The 14,708-nt window shown below is 48.1% G+C and overlaps 1 long non-coding RNA gene across 1 annotated transcript; it reads right to left on the bottom strand.

The window, feature by feature from the left end:
* Positions 1–1,866: 1,866 nt before the first annotated feature.
* LOC125946118 (uncharacterized) lies at positions 1,867–5,195 on the bottom strand. Its single transcript, XR_007467416.1, has 3 exons — positions 4,887–5,195; positions 3,750–3,888; positions 1,867–1,963 (listed from the first exon to the last, which is right to left on the bottom strand). It is a non-coding gene; the product is annotated as an uncharacterized LOC125946118 (long non-coding RNA).
* Positions 5,196–14,708: the final 9,513 nt, after the last annotated feature.

Raw genomic sequence — 14,708 nt, forward strand, 5'->3', positions numbered from 1 at the left:
TCGGCTTGCGATACCTGGTGTTGCTTAATTCAAAAACTTCGTTCATAAGCTGCGCTGTGAATGCTGTCCCTCCGTCTGTTATTACAGTGGAGGGAGCGCCGAGACGCAAGACGATGTGGCGCATGAAGAATTGCGCTACCTCTGAGGCTCGTGGGATCGCCTGCGTCTCAGCATAGCGTGTTAAATAATCAGTCGCGACGATCACCCATTTGTTGCTGTCGACAGACAGAGGAAACGCTCCGAGAATGTCCATGCCGACTTGGTCGAAAGGCGTGTGAGGTGCTTCAATTGACTAAAGTAAGCCAGCCGGCTTAACGGATGGTGTCTTGCGGCGTTGGCATTCACGACAGCATTTAACGTACTGTTTGACGCTTGGCGAAAGGCCGGGCCAAAAGTACATTTCCCTCACTCTATCTAGGCGAGTGTTCGTGAAAAGCCTAAATGACCACATGTTAGTTCATAATGGCAAGCTAAGAGGACGCCGTCTCGCATGTCCCTTGGAACCACCAGGAGGTAAGCACGGCATTCTTCTCATACAGCACGTTGTCTCGCAGACAGAAGCACATCAACGAGCGGGACAGATGGCGTGGTATGGCTGCGCCGCGGCCCTCTAAATGATCGATGATCGGTCGAATCTCAGCGTCTTCACGCTGCCGTCTGCTCAAGTCCGACGAACTAATGGCGCCCAGGAAGCCGTCATCATCCTCTGTTTCCTGATTGGCAGGATCAATGGGTGCGCGGGAAAGCGTGTCAGCGTCTTCATGCTTATGGCCAGACTTATAAACGATGGTGATGTCAAATTCCTGTAGCCGCAAGCTCCACCGTACCAGCCGTCCTGAAGGGTCGAGCATGCTTGCCAACCAAGAGAGGGAATGGTGATCCCTCACTACTTTGAAGGGACGACCATAGAGAGAGGGGCGAAACTTCATGATCGCCCACACGACTGCGAGGCACTCTTAGAGCACTGCACAGGCCCATTTTTTCAATCCGGGCCCGGCGCGGGCCCGATTTTACATCTGGCTGCCCGCCCGAGAACGACCAAACGTTTTATGGCGAAACCCGGGAGGGCCCGGGCCCGGAAATAATCTGCGTTACCCGCCCGGCCCGGCCCGCCACCTCTTTACCTTAGGCCCGAGCCTGGCCCGAGCCCGACTCTAAACCGGCCCGAACCCTGCCCGAGACCGGAAAAGACCCCGAGTGGCATTAAAAAAATAAAATAAAGAAGGGAATGAAAGGAATTTATTCTTAAGGCAAAAATACATGTCAAATGCAATTATGAACAATATTTTAGCGGTCTGAACGCAAATACCAGCGCGCAAAGTAGTACGAATGACCCTGCTGAGCAGTATCGCCAGCACTTTGATGCGGCCTAATCGACTTCTATCGCTACTCCCCAGCTAGCACAAAAGCGATAGAAAACTGCTTCCATACCGATTCGCCAAGACTAAATGAACGTCTGAAAGACGCACTAAAAAATCCGTGCAGTCCGTTTAGAAGGTGATAAACGGTCGTATATCGTTGCTAATGTGCGGCGGATATGACTATTGCAAGAAGTTCTAGAATCCTGCTTAAAGTAGTTTCGAAAAATCCTGTCTTGAAATGGGATTTTGCAAGACCATTAGAAGCATTTAAAAAATACAGATTGAATCCTGCTACAATCAGGATTTTGACATCCGTTTTCTTTCACCCTCCCCTCTAGCGCCCCCCTCGTCACCCTTTCCTTCCCTCTCCCCATGCCCGTGCGGCGTTTCGCCGGCCGGTGGCATGCAGGTTTGCGCTTGTGCAATACACGAAACACATACAGCAATAACATTTTTTATTGCAAGTAAACACGACTAGACAAGCTAGCAATCAACATTAAATGAGTGCCTCCGAGTAACGTCCATTACAAGTATCGACCTTGATAAACCTGGTTTCGAACAGGCTGCTGGGCTGTAGCTCCTTAATTCAGCAGGTCTTCTTACTGCAAAAACATTAGGCATGTGTAAAACGTATGTTAATTGAAGCACACTTTTCTTAGTGAACGTATAGTTTTTCAATGCACTGGCAATAAGCACTGCAATATATCTTGGCAATGGGCAGCACTACAATATATTGGTCCAAGCACACAGTTTTCGAGCATTCCACCTTTATTAACATGGTTCTAACATTACCCGATCACAAGTGAAATTCCCTTCTGTTGCCTTCAAGACATACTTTACATCTAACTGAAGGTGTTGCATGTACAATCGCCAACCAGTGTAAGTGTCGGCTATTTTGCTAGCTTTCAGGAGGCTGTTGTCTTGACTAGTTGGCGACTGGTAGATGACAGCAGCCTCCTAAACATGTGCGAAGTAGGTGCCAATTAGCATTCAAAGAAAGGAATAGATAATGCATTTCTGATAATGTTGTACGAGAAAAGAGGTAAGTGCGGCTCTGCAAAGGCACAGCTTCAGTGTGACAGCATTGTTACACCACCCCAATTTTATTTGCGACAGATCACATAGCCAATTCAGAAATGGCACAGGCTTGAGTATATACCTAAACACCAGTCTATCAAACACATCGCATACTTCAAATTGAGCAAATATATTGCGATTCCTTAAAAAATAAAAGACAGCAGACGAGTGCAACCTTGAGTAACAGCGACTATTTGCAGCACGGCTGCTTCAAGCATATACAGTAAGAACTTCAGTTGCTTGTAATTAAACCATTAAAATGTTGCACGCCTATGACTTGCCTGTTTGAAAACCTTCACACAATAACATTGCCAAGCACTTGTAAAGAATTTTTTTTTTGACAAAAACAGTGAGTCATCCACACACAAGGTGGGAACATAAGCCGTAATTTTCCACCCAGTTTCACTAACTTTGACCTTGGTGACATTAATAGTTACGCAATGGGTTAAAGGTTAAGCTCGTGCAGTTTATAAATCAATTGTGATCTAGAGTGCTTGCATATGCAATTTATTGCTTACACCGAAATGAGCCCACACACTAAAGCCCACACATGGCACGCGGCGACGATTTCATCGCCGTTGCACTTTATACGGAATATCACGGCGACGACGACGGCGGCAAAAATGCGCTTGGAGTGCCCATATAATTTCTATCGCAATAAAAGGAAAAGAACCGCGGCGTAAATTTCTCTCTCTCAAATGGCAAGGTCGCCGTTACGTCGTCGCGCCGTAACACGCGTGTTCGAGTCGATGTCTCAACGCTGCGGCTGCGACGCAGAGGGAAGCAATGACGGAGGCCCAGTCCAGCCAACGCTCGCTTCAACGGCAGGAAAAGAAAGGGCGAGGGTTAAGCTGGCGCCGGGCCGGCGGCGGGCGCGCACGGAGACAGTCGAAGGTGGGGGAGCTACGAGGGAGTTGAGAGGGAGAGTGAGGGGAGCCACCGAAGCGACGGGGTCACCTCAGCTGAAGCCAAATCAGCTTCCCTGACGCCCTCCTCCCTCACCTTCGACGTGTCCGCGCGCGCCCGGCGCCGCCGTGCTGGCGCCGCCCGCTCCCTACAGCATCGTTTTCTGCGAGCGTTGGCCGACGTGGGCAGTCTCGTGGCCCCTACTCGCCAACTGCTTGCGCGCCGTCATATATAATGACTACATTCGTACGTCGTGCTGTGGTGCACGAATACTTCCGAAATAAGTCCTTCCTTTAATTCGAACAAACTTTCGGGCTCCTTCGAGTTCGAATTATCAAGATACGACTGTATATGTGTCACGCTGAAAATTTATATTGTACGACTTTAATATGAAATAACAGTTACCTGGGTTCTTGGAGTTCAGGAGTTTCGTGGTGGCCCTTTGGGCGGCGGCGTTTTCGTCTGCCCCTTTCGGCACCTGTAGAGGGTACATGATCGGTGTCTTCACCCTCACGCGCCTTCTCTCTTGCACGTAGGTATGTGCCTGCAAAGTAAGTTACAAAAAAAAACTCTTTATTGTTATGCTGATAAACTCGGAGTATCTATGTTTATGATGTAACAGCAGTGACAACTGTATATTGGAATTTTTCTTTTTTTAACAGAATTTTGTTACTGCACAGACTTGCAAAAAGAAAACGCCAGTGCGACCTCAAAATTTATTTGTTGCATGACTGAAGCCAAAAAATGTTAGGTATCCTAAAAAAAGATGCTGTAAATAGCTACACTGTCGGATTATGTTACAAAAAACAAGGCAACAGTGCACTACATACAGGGTGTTTTATTTAACTTTAGCCATACTAAAAATATACAAGTGCCACGTACCAGGACAGAACCAAGGTAATGTGGAGATACTCAGATTACTTTTTGCATTCCGCCTAGTTAGATAATTAGTTCTAATTAATTGATTAACTTCTCAATTACTATAGTTAGATGAAAAGTGTCAATGAGAAGATTGTAAAGCAACATGAGAAACCCCTGATACCGCTTTCTGTTTCTCAATATGAGCTACATAAAGTGTTTTACCAAATGTGAAACAAGCCTGCCAATACACGCAAACTGCCTCGAGCGGCCAGTCGTTCGGCAATGTTGCGTGTATTCGTGGGCATCTTTCACGCTCGGAAAAACACACGAGTGATCTCGCACAAGAGCGTTGACGGAAGAATGCTGTGGCTACGCGAAGATCGTAGCACGTCTCATCATTCTGCGCCAAACGGGAATGTCATCGTCCTCCTAACGATCAATGGTCAACGAAACGTCACAGAGGTAATTTTAGACAGCTTTGGCAAACCTGAATACGCACACAATAAAAGAAACGTACGCAGACGTAAACATGCCTCTTAAACAATATTAGAGATTCCAGTTCAAATCAAGGCGCTTTCATTGCAAAACTTCATTACCGCCTAAAAGTTCCACCTAAAACTCCCGCCTGAAAACCGTAAATAATTAAACACGACAGGTGTTAAAGTGGCAGTGACTACTTACGTGAGCAAAGAAGATGTGGAAGGCAGTCTGGCGCTCCGCAGTTCATGAACGAATACGCGTCAGGAACTTAACGGCTGGTCCTGACAAAAATAACGGTGAGTGTAACGGCGGGTTCAAAAGTTACGCAATCTGGAGGGAAGCTGCGCGGAGAGCGCAGTCATAGAATAAAGACCAACGCGCAGTCAGCTCGGCTGCTCAGACTGCGTCGGCGCAAGCGATGACGCCGATGAGCCGTCGCGCCACTCCTCGCTTTGTCAGGTAGCCGCTATGATACGTCGCGGCGCTGCATCCTCTTGCGACACACGCTGGTGCAATGCAGAAAAATACTCAGTGTGGCTTCGTACTCGGTACCTGAAGCACAGAAATACTAGCTAATTTAACTAAGAAAATACAAAATGCGGCTGCTACCATACTGCTAGCGCCACCTTACAAAGATAATTTGAAATAACAAAAGTCGAACTTTTTAATGCCTCATTCTCGGCACTTTGCGGTAGGTAGGTAGGTTCCTAACTCGCTTTATAATACAAAAAAGTGATGTGCAAACTGTAATGGAATCGAACCTCTGCCGTGGGGCACAGCAGCCGGTTCTCTAGCAACTAGACTACGGTGTCTTTTTCTTTCTTTCGGTCAAAGTAAAACAGGTTAACCAAACAGACAAAACGAAAACTGCGACAAACAAAACATTTTACAGTTTGAACCGTTAGTCCAACTTGGCTGACATTGTCATTTAAAGTTCTCTGAGCGTTGTCAAGGGATCTACCCTCGACAGGCACTCAGGAACACAGAAATCATGCGTTCTAAATTTTCTTTCAAAGAAAATTGGCAATATTCGCCAGGAGGGACAGATCGCGTTGAAGTGTATCGAGGACTGTTCAACAATGTCCTCGCGTCGATGACAAAATCAACGCCGAAAGTGGTGCTTAGTTTCCGGAGAAGTTCAGAAACTGCGACAAGCGGAATTTGGTGACTTGTAACCCATGATGCAAGCCATCCTTGAAATTCCACACATTTACGTGGACAAAGACTTGCCTGATTTTCTGCAGATTATGATGCATAGTCCAAAGAAACTCTATCTTCGATGCCCGCGCTCATAGGAGGGTCGTTTTGTGGAACAAAATATTCTCTAGAAATGTCTTGCGTATGTGCTTCTTCATTTTCTCCTTTCAAGGCAAGGTCACTTTCGTGAAAACTGTCCTTGGATTGAGCATCCTCATGTGGCGAGGATACTTCACTAGAAGCATGGTTACTACTTTCATTAACCTACCATGATACTTATTGGACGGTACTCGTGGCAACAGGACTGGCAGATATCGGTTCGTCATTAACTCTACGCCTCTTCTGACTGTCTGCAAGGTCAGCGTAACTTTTCTTCTTTATTGTCGACTTCATTATGAGCATAAAGAGCAAGCGGCTGCCCCTTCAGTGCTCACTCACCACAATGCAAACACCCGCGCCTGGGTTGATTGCACTCTCTTCTAACAGGGCGAAGCAAAAGCAAAAACCAACGTCCGTTTTTCCCGCCAAAAAGCAGAACAAAGAAAAAAAAAAAAAAAAAAAACAATAATTGTAGGCTGCTAGAACAAGCGATTTTAAACGTCTTCTAAAATCCGCCTTATAGCAAGATTTTTCCATCCCAATTGAATCCTTCTCGATGTTGACTTCTTCAATCTAGATTTTTGACGGTCAAAACGAAATATCCGTGAATAAGAATGATTATATCTCTTTTGTGCTAGCTGGGTCGCCGCGGTGGCTCAGTCAGCGAAGGCGTTGCGCTGCTGAGCGCGAGATCGCTAGTTCGAATCCCAGGCATGGCGGCCGCATTTCGATGGAGGCGAAATGCAAAAACGCCCGTGTGCTTGTGTTGTAGTGCACGTTAAAGAACGCCAGGTGGTTAAAATTAAACCAGAGTCCTCCACTACGGCGTGCCTCCTAATCAAAACTGGTTTTGGCATGTAAAACCCCAGAAAGATGAAGATGACTTCCATCGCCACGCCACCACAGCATTTTTCCACGTCGGGTGCCTCACTGCAAAGCATGCGCCGCCCCAGCCGCTTGCCCCACTCAACCGTATTCCAGTACACTATAGCCGAAGCGCCGCCACGACCGGTCGTGAGCGCAGCGCATAGATGGAGTAAATGGAGAAAGAAACCTTCTCGTTCCTCCATGGTGCCGCGTAATGCGCTGCTGCTAGGCGGCCAGTTGAGAACATGCGTGCAATAATGAATGAACGCGGTGCCATATTTCAGGCGTGTGACGAATTATCTTATCTTACCAGTCATCGCTTTACCAATCCGCCTTTGACGAATCAGCAATTCGTGAACGCGCTTATACACCGCGCTGAAAGCATTAATTACATTGATTTAGGTACGTAATATAATGACATCTTTTGGTTTGAGGCAACTTCGGTCTTTCTGGACTTTTACATTCTGTTGAAACAGCGCAAAATACGACGGAAGAAGAAAAGGGGAATACACAGGAGTAGTACTGCTAGCTTCCAGCTGCACCGGGGCAAGAGGTTTTTCAGAGTTGAGACGCGGGAGGATAACTCGCTGCACGTTACATGCACACCACCAGGCCCGAGCCCGGCTCGAAACCAGCCCGAACCCTGCCCGAGACCGAAAAAGACCACCGAGTGGCCCACCACCAGCCCGCGTCGAAATACCCGAGCCCGGCCCTGGCCCGGGTAAAAAAGCCCATACCGTGCCCGAGCCCGTCCCGAGCCCGTGAAAAAACTGCCCTACCCGGCCCGACCCGGCCCACGGGCCGGCCCGTTGATGAGTAATTTCTCCGTAGTCGAATAATTCGCCTCGGCACGGGATAGGGAGCGGCTGGCATACGCTATAACTCTTTCCACTTCATCTTGAAGCTGGACGAGCACTGCACCAAGGCCACGGTGTTAGAAAGGAGAGGTGCTGACACTCTCCCCCCAACGCGCGCGAAAGCGCCGCTCGCTCGCGTCCAGATTATGTTCGGCTTGGTTGCAGCTGGTTCGGCGCCGTCGTAGAGGGCGCTGCGGTATGCGGTCCCAGCCTCGGCGGGAAGGCGCGTGCTTCGCTGGCTTTGTGCGCTTTGTGCTTTCATGTGCGGGCGTGCTGTTTTGAAGGCACACTTTTTGTTCACGCGCCTTTCATCATCTTGTGCTTGTGTATTGTCGCCATGGGCCCTCGACCAAGGTGGAAGTGGCCTTCTGAGAGTTTGAAATGGGTAGAAAGTGCGTCGTCACGAACTGCAATTCTGGATACCGAACTTGTGCGGAGCGTGTGCCACTGTTCAATGTGCCGTCCGACAGCGGTCGTCTAGAGCAGTGGCGCCGTGTAAATCTTAGGGCAGACCGAACTCTAATGCCTGCCGACCATGTTTGCGCCAAGCATTTTTCAGAGGATATGGTATCGACGGCATATTACGCGGAGCTCGATAAAATGGTGCTACTTGACGAGCCAAAGAGCCCTGTTCTGTCTGCAAATGCAGTTCCCACCTTATTTACGAACTGTCCAAAGAACCTCACACGGTTAAATAAACCTCGAAAGCCGCTGCGGAAGAGAGAACCTCCTGTGTGCCACAAGAACTGCTGTGTGCCACAGCAGTCTGTGCAAATTTTGCTGCTTGTATAAGATATATACTGGGTGTCTTAACTATCATGCACCAACATTTAAAAATATGAAAATGTTACATAGCTGGACAGAACCAAGGCAATGTTGTCTGTCGTCTCTTGGAGATACTCAGATTATTTCTTGCATTGCGCCTTATTACATAATTATTTTCATAACTGATTAATCAACTTTTCTAATGCTATAATTAGATAAAAAAGTGTGAACGAGATAATTGCACAGCAACATGAAAGATTCCCGATACAGCTTTCTGTTGCTCAATACGTGATACATAAAAGTGTTTTCCGAGCGTGAAAGAAACCCGCGAATAGACTCAAAATTGCCTCGAGGCACTTTGCGTGTATTCGTGGGCTTCTTTCACGCTCGGAAAAATACTTCTACGTAGCGTGTATTGAGTAATAGAAAGCTGTATCGGGAGTCTTTCATGTTGCTCTCCAACTTTCTCATTAAAATTTTTAATTAATATGATTATAATATTTCAGAAGTTGATTAATTAATTAAGACTAATCATGTAATTAGGCCAAGTGTAAAAAATCTCAGTATCTTCAAGGGACGGAAACAACATTACCTTGGTTCTGTTCAGCTACGTGACATTTACATGTTTTTAAATCTTTGTGCACCCTGCATAATACTGCTGTTTTCTGTGCAGATGTGTGCCTGATTTTCAAATTTGTGCCATCCTGGATACTGAATGTTTTTTTACAATGTGCGTGCGGTGTATATTACACGCTTGCATGTTTTTATTCAACATTTTTTCATTGTGGGAGTTTATGAGAGCGTAAGCTTCTGGGAAGGCTATCCGCTATTAAAATTATCGAGCTGCGTCATGCACAATTTTTTTATTATTCTGTCTTTGCAAAATAAAAAAATAAAAAGTCTATGAGATTATTGTGTGCTGGGTATAAGTGTATTTGTGGACAGGCTGTAGCATGCATTGTCAAATACGCTTACATTTTCACAATTAAACTGTATTAGTGATATTGTAATCCAAGATAAAACGCCTGCCTTCGTCCCGCCTGATAAATTATCCTTTGAAAGATTTCTTTACATAGCTATGTGCTTTCTCATCATAGGTTCTAGCCATGAACACCCACTTTGCTCTAGTGCGTTGCATATCGCAAGCTTGCGCCGTTTCATTTCATAAATTATATCGTGCCCACAATGAATTGGCGTGACGATGCTTGAACGGTTTTCTGAGTTTGAATTTTCCGGTGCAGTCACTATTTTCTTCTGATCGAGGGGTAGCACGCGGGCTTACGCTTTCATTTTTTTATGCTTGTATGCATGACTAGATCGGCCGCAACAAAATGTGCGTGCGAGCGGAACGTGAGTGGGCGTTGAGTGCTGCCCGATCGATCCGTGTTCACGTCATTCACGCCCTGCACAATATACGCTCATGTTAGCAAAGCATTCAGCCTGGTAAACTTATCACCTTAATCTGAAATAACGAATTTCCTTCGCGCTTTGAGTTTTACTGGCGCCACTATGAACGAAAATTTAGCGGAGGCAGAGGAATGCCAAGCCGCCGGCGCGCTGAGCTGGGACCGCTGGCCGCGGCGCCATCTATCTGCTCGCAGCAGAGCTAGTCGGTGCGTCCGCGCGCGGCCGAACATAATCTGGACGCTCACTCGCGCGCAGTGTCAACACCTAAATATTCTTCCACCGTGACCAAGGCCAATGCTACTGGCGTCGGTATGCACCTCAGTATCAGCATCATCGTCAACATGTGCAAGAACGGGTGCTGAGCAAAACCCGCCAGTTGCGCATCATGCCACACAAATGGCGTGTCGTCCCTTGTAAGGTGAGTCAGGGGCTCGCTATCTTCGAAAAGTCTTCAATAAACCGGCGATAGTAGGCGCACAAACCCAGGAGGCGCCGGACGGCCTTCTTATCGGCACGAGCTGGAAATGCGACCACAGCGGCAAGCTTGTCTGGATCGGGTCGGGGATCCCATTGGCGCTTACTACATATGAAAGGAACTTGAGCTCTTCATAACCAAATTGGCACTTTTCGGCCTTAAGTGTGAGGTCTGCCAATCAGATGGCTTCTAGTACACTCCCCAGGCGGTGAAGATGCTGCTCGAACGTTTCAGAGAAGACGACTACATCATCTAGGTACACAAGACAGGCCTGCCACTTCAGTCCAGTGAGGACAGTGTCCATCATTCGCTGGAAAGTCGCCGGGGCTGAACACGAGCCAAAAGGAAGCATTCATAGAGACTATCTGGAGTCACATAGACTGTATTCTCGCGGTCGCATTCGTCTACCTCGATTTACCAGTACCCGCTTTTTAAATCGAGAGAAGAAAAATAGTGGGCACGCCGTAGTCTATCTAACGAGTCGCCGATAGGCGGCAGCGGATACACGTCCTTTTTAGTCACGTTGTTAAGCTTCCGGTATTCGACGCAGAAGCGTAGCGTTCCGTCTTTATTTTTGACAAGAGCAACTGGAGACGACCACGGGCTGTTGGAAGGTTCGATGACGCCAGCGTCAATTATCTCCCGCACTTGCGTACGTATGGCTTCGCGTTCTTTTGCCGACACGCGGTAGGATTGCTGGTGTATCGGGCGTGCGTCTTCGTACGTGATGATCACGATGGAAGACTGGCGTACCTCTGAAGAATTTGCAAAGCAGGTCCTGAATTCAAGCAAGAGCTTGCGCAGTGCTGCCTGGCTATCGGGGGACAGTTCAGAATTGATGTCGAGATGGCCCAGAGACGTGTCTGCTGTCTCCACTACTACTGACGTGAAACAGTTGTTAACGTTTGCTACTGCGTCTGCAAACTCTAACGAAGGACGCGGAATGTTTCTAACAGATTCCAATCCTGTGCCTGGTTGTGCTGCGCTTTTTTATTTATCACTATTATTTCATGATGTTTGCAAATTGCGCATGATCGACACGGCGTTGATTCTCTTTGCTTGGCAAACTGGTTGTAATCCTTCCTCGTGGTTGTGCTTCATTTCGTGTGCGCAGCATGCATGTTATTGAAATGTTAATTTGAATTTGTGCGTGATCTTTGCTTTAAATGCCCTGTATATGAGCGCATGTTTGCAAAATGTCGATTCTTTTTTCTGTTTTTTTTCTTTTAAACATGATTGTCTCTTTGTATTGCCCACCTGCTATGCTCTCAACTCAGTGTGGCAGTAGTGAAAATAAACAAATAAAAACAAGAACAGGTGTCGATGCTCGTAGCTAAAGTTGGTAACAAGCAATTGCGAATGGCCAGCACGAAGCTGTATAACACTTCGAGCCATGCACACAAACACCTTTTTTTCTGTAGGTGTTCCAAGTTACTTTCCGCCACCGCTTCGCCATCGCGTAAGCCACAGCATGTGACGTCGACAAGGACACTGGCTCGTGGAGGAAGCGCTACACTGTCTGCAACAACACGAAGTACGTCGTCGCGCCGTTGGCCGGCTTGCATGTCGATTGCTCTTTCGGCAGAGAATGTGATACGACACTCTTGCAGATCAATAATAGCGCCGTACTCCGGCAGGAAGTCAACCCCAAGAATAACGTCGCGGGAGCATTCGCGTGAGACAAGGCAGCTCGCTACGAATGTAGATCCTTGAAATTCAACTCTAGCCGTGCAGGCGCCCAGTGGAGTACCGACATGGCCACCAGCCGTCCAAATCTGCGAGTTATGCCAGGGCGTGATTACTTTCTTCAGCTGCGTTGCCAATTGCCCGCTTAATATAGAGTAGTCTGCGCCGGTGTCCACTTAAGCACTAATGGCGTAACCGTCAATAGTCACTGGGATATCGAGCGTAAGCCGATCGTCCCCTTCAGTTGCAGGTGATGTCGGTTCGGTATCTGTCCGAATTTGCGTTGATCGGAGGTCTTCAGCACTTCGACCGTCAGCAACCTCGCCCTCAAAGATCGCTTCAGTTAGTTTTCCCGGCGGGGACTGGGCGACCGCTCGGTAGAATACCGCTGGGGCGGAGGTGAAAATCGTCTCGGAGACGGCGATCGCGACTGCCGCCCGACAGGCGGTGGCAAGCGCTGCTGGGAGTAGTCCTGAATGTCCCGAGGTCGCTGGCCGTATTTGGGTGACGGCAACTATGCAGAAAAGCCGCGAAGCCCAAGGTGCCGGCATGGGCGCTGGCGGTAAAAGTGGTCAGCCTCACCGCAGTGGAAGCACAGAGGCAGGTGATCGGGTGTCCGCCTAACAACCGACTTCCGAGGGGGCAGGCATCTGTCGTCGACGTAGTGAAACGCTTGCTGATGATGAGAACGACGAGAAACTGGAGCGGCATGAGCAACGGGCGACGGCGTGTACCCAGCGTCGTAGTACGATATGGGCTGTGCCGACTGAAGCAACACCGTAGGAGGAGCACGAACGAACAGCGGCGGAGACGAAGCAGGGTGCTGTAAGGCTTCCGCGTTGGTCGCACGGTTGTATTCAGGAGGTACTGCCGCAGCGTTATCAAGAGGCAAAGTGTGACGAAGCGCCTAGTGCAGTTCGTCCTTGATAATACTTGCTATGGAGCTTACCGTAGGATGCGGTGTTACGGCGGCCTTTTGCAACTCTTCACACACTACAGAGCGGATGAGTTCTCGCAGACAGTCACTGTTGCTTCCTATGGCCGTGAAAATGTCAGCAGCAGACATGCTGTTCGCTTGCCGCTCATACAGGTTCAACCAATGCAGAAGCATCTTTTCCATGGTCACGGCCTCGCACAATAACTCCGTGACCGTCTTGGGAGGTCTCCGCACGAGGCCAGCAAAGAGTTGCTCCGTGACCCCGCGCATCAGATGACGTAACTTCTCCTCCGTCATTCTTGGAGCCGCTCGTCTGAAGAGGCGCGTCATGTCTTCGATATACGTGGTCACAGTTTCGTTTGGCAACTGGACGCGGGCTAGAATCACTCGTTCCGCGCGTTCGTGGCGATCAGCACTGGTGTAGGTCTCCAAAAGCTGACGACAAAACTCGCGCCACGACGTCAGTTGCTCCTCGCGGTTGTGAAACCACGTACGCGCGCCATCCTGGAGGTAGACGTAGACGTGTCTGAGTTTCTCCGCGTCGTTTCATTCGTTCACGTAGGCCACGCGCTCGAAGTCGACCATCCATTCTTCGACGTCTTCGAATACTGTGCCATGAAACGTCGTCGGGACCCGTGGACTCTCAAGTATGTACCGGTTCGACATCGTGCTTCCCGTACCGGTTGGGGCGGTTTGAACGGAAGCGCTGGTCATACCGCTTGATGTGGTAGGAACTGTAGCGTCGACGATTTCTGGGGACTGTCCCCTGATCCTGCGGCTGGCTCGATGGACGGGAGTGTCGACAGGCGCTGGATTCGTAGCACGGATCCTTGGAGGGGTCTGCAACATCCGTGAGGACGTGTATCCAGAGCCTCCACCAGTTTATCACGAGCCTTCAGAAGTAGTATTATAGATTTAATAAACCGTAGAGCAGCTGGCTGCTAGAAAACGCGTCCGTCGGGGCTGGCTGCCGAGCAGGGAAGATGATGATGATGATGATGATCCTTCACCATGGCTCGCACCCACTGAGGGGGATAGGCCAAGAATCGGGCGGCAGTAGGTAGCTAAAAAAAAATTCTTTTTTGACAATGAGATACGCAAAGTAAAGAAGGCACAAACAAAAACAAAGAAAATTTTGTATACCTAGAGTATTGTGCCAACGAGCAGTCAGACTAACCGAAAGGTGAAAAATATAGTTATTATCAAGGTCAGAAAAAATACAATGTTACGAACGAATTTGGAGAAACAAATTTCAGTGAAATGAATACTGATCTGATAGGTAGAATAAGGTTACTATAATTAACAGGGTAATCGTCTTGTTTCTGTTAAAAATTGAAAGACTGCGCAACAAACGTCTCTGTGACAATAGCCGAGGGAGGAGGCCCCAAATGATAATAATACTGGTGTACTTAATCTTAATCCAATTTTGCAGAGTGGAGCTTCGAGTAATTGCGTTCTCTGGTTTGAATAACGTCGGCATGATAAAAGTAGTGGTCTATTGTTTCAATTTCCTTACAATTTTGGCACAGAGGGGACATCGTCAGACCAGCTCTGTGTAAATAGAAATTCAATTCCGGGATGCGACAGCGTAATTTGGAGAATGTAACTTCTAACTGCCGAGAAGGACACCACTGATTATTCCAGCCAAAACCGAGATGCTGAAAGTCTGTAGATGGGATCAGCGATAATTTGATTAAGTCATTTCGTAGGCTAAACGTTCTGAATCTCGATGC

The sequence above is a fragment of the Dermacentor silvarum genome, chromosome 6 (genome assembly GCF_013339745.2).
Source record: "Dermacentor silvarum isolate Dsil-2018 chromosome 6, BIME_Dsil_1.4, whole genome shotgun sequence".
Classification (NCBI taxonomy): Eukaryota; Metazoa; Arthropoda; class Arachnida; order Ixodida; family Ixodidae; genus Dermacentor; species Dermacentor silvarum.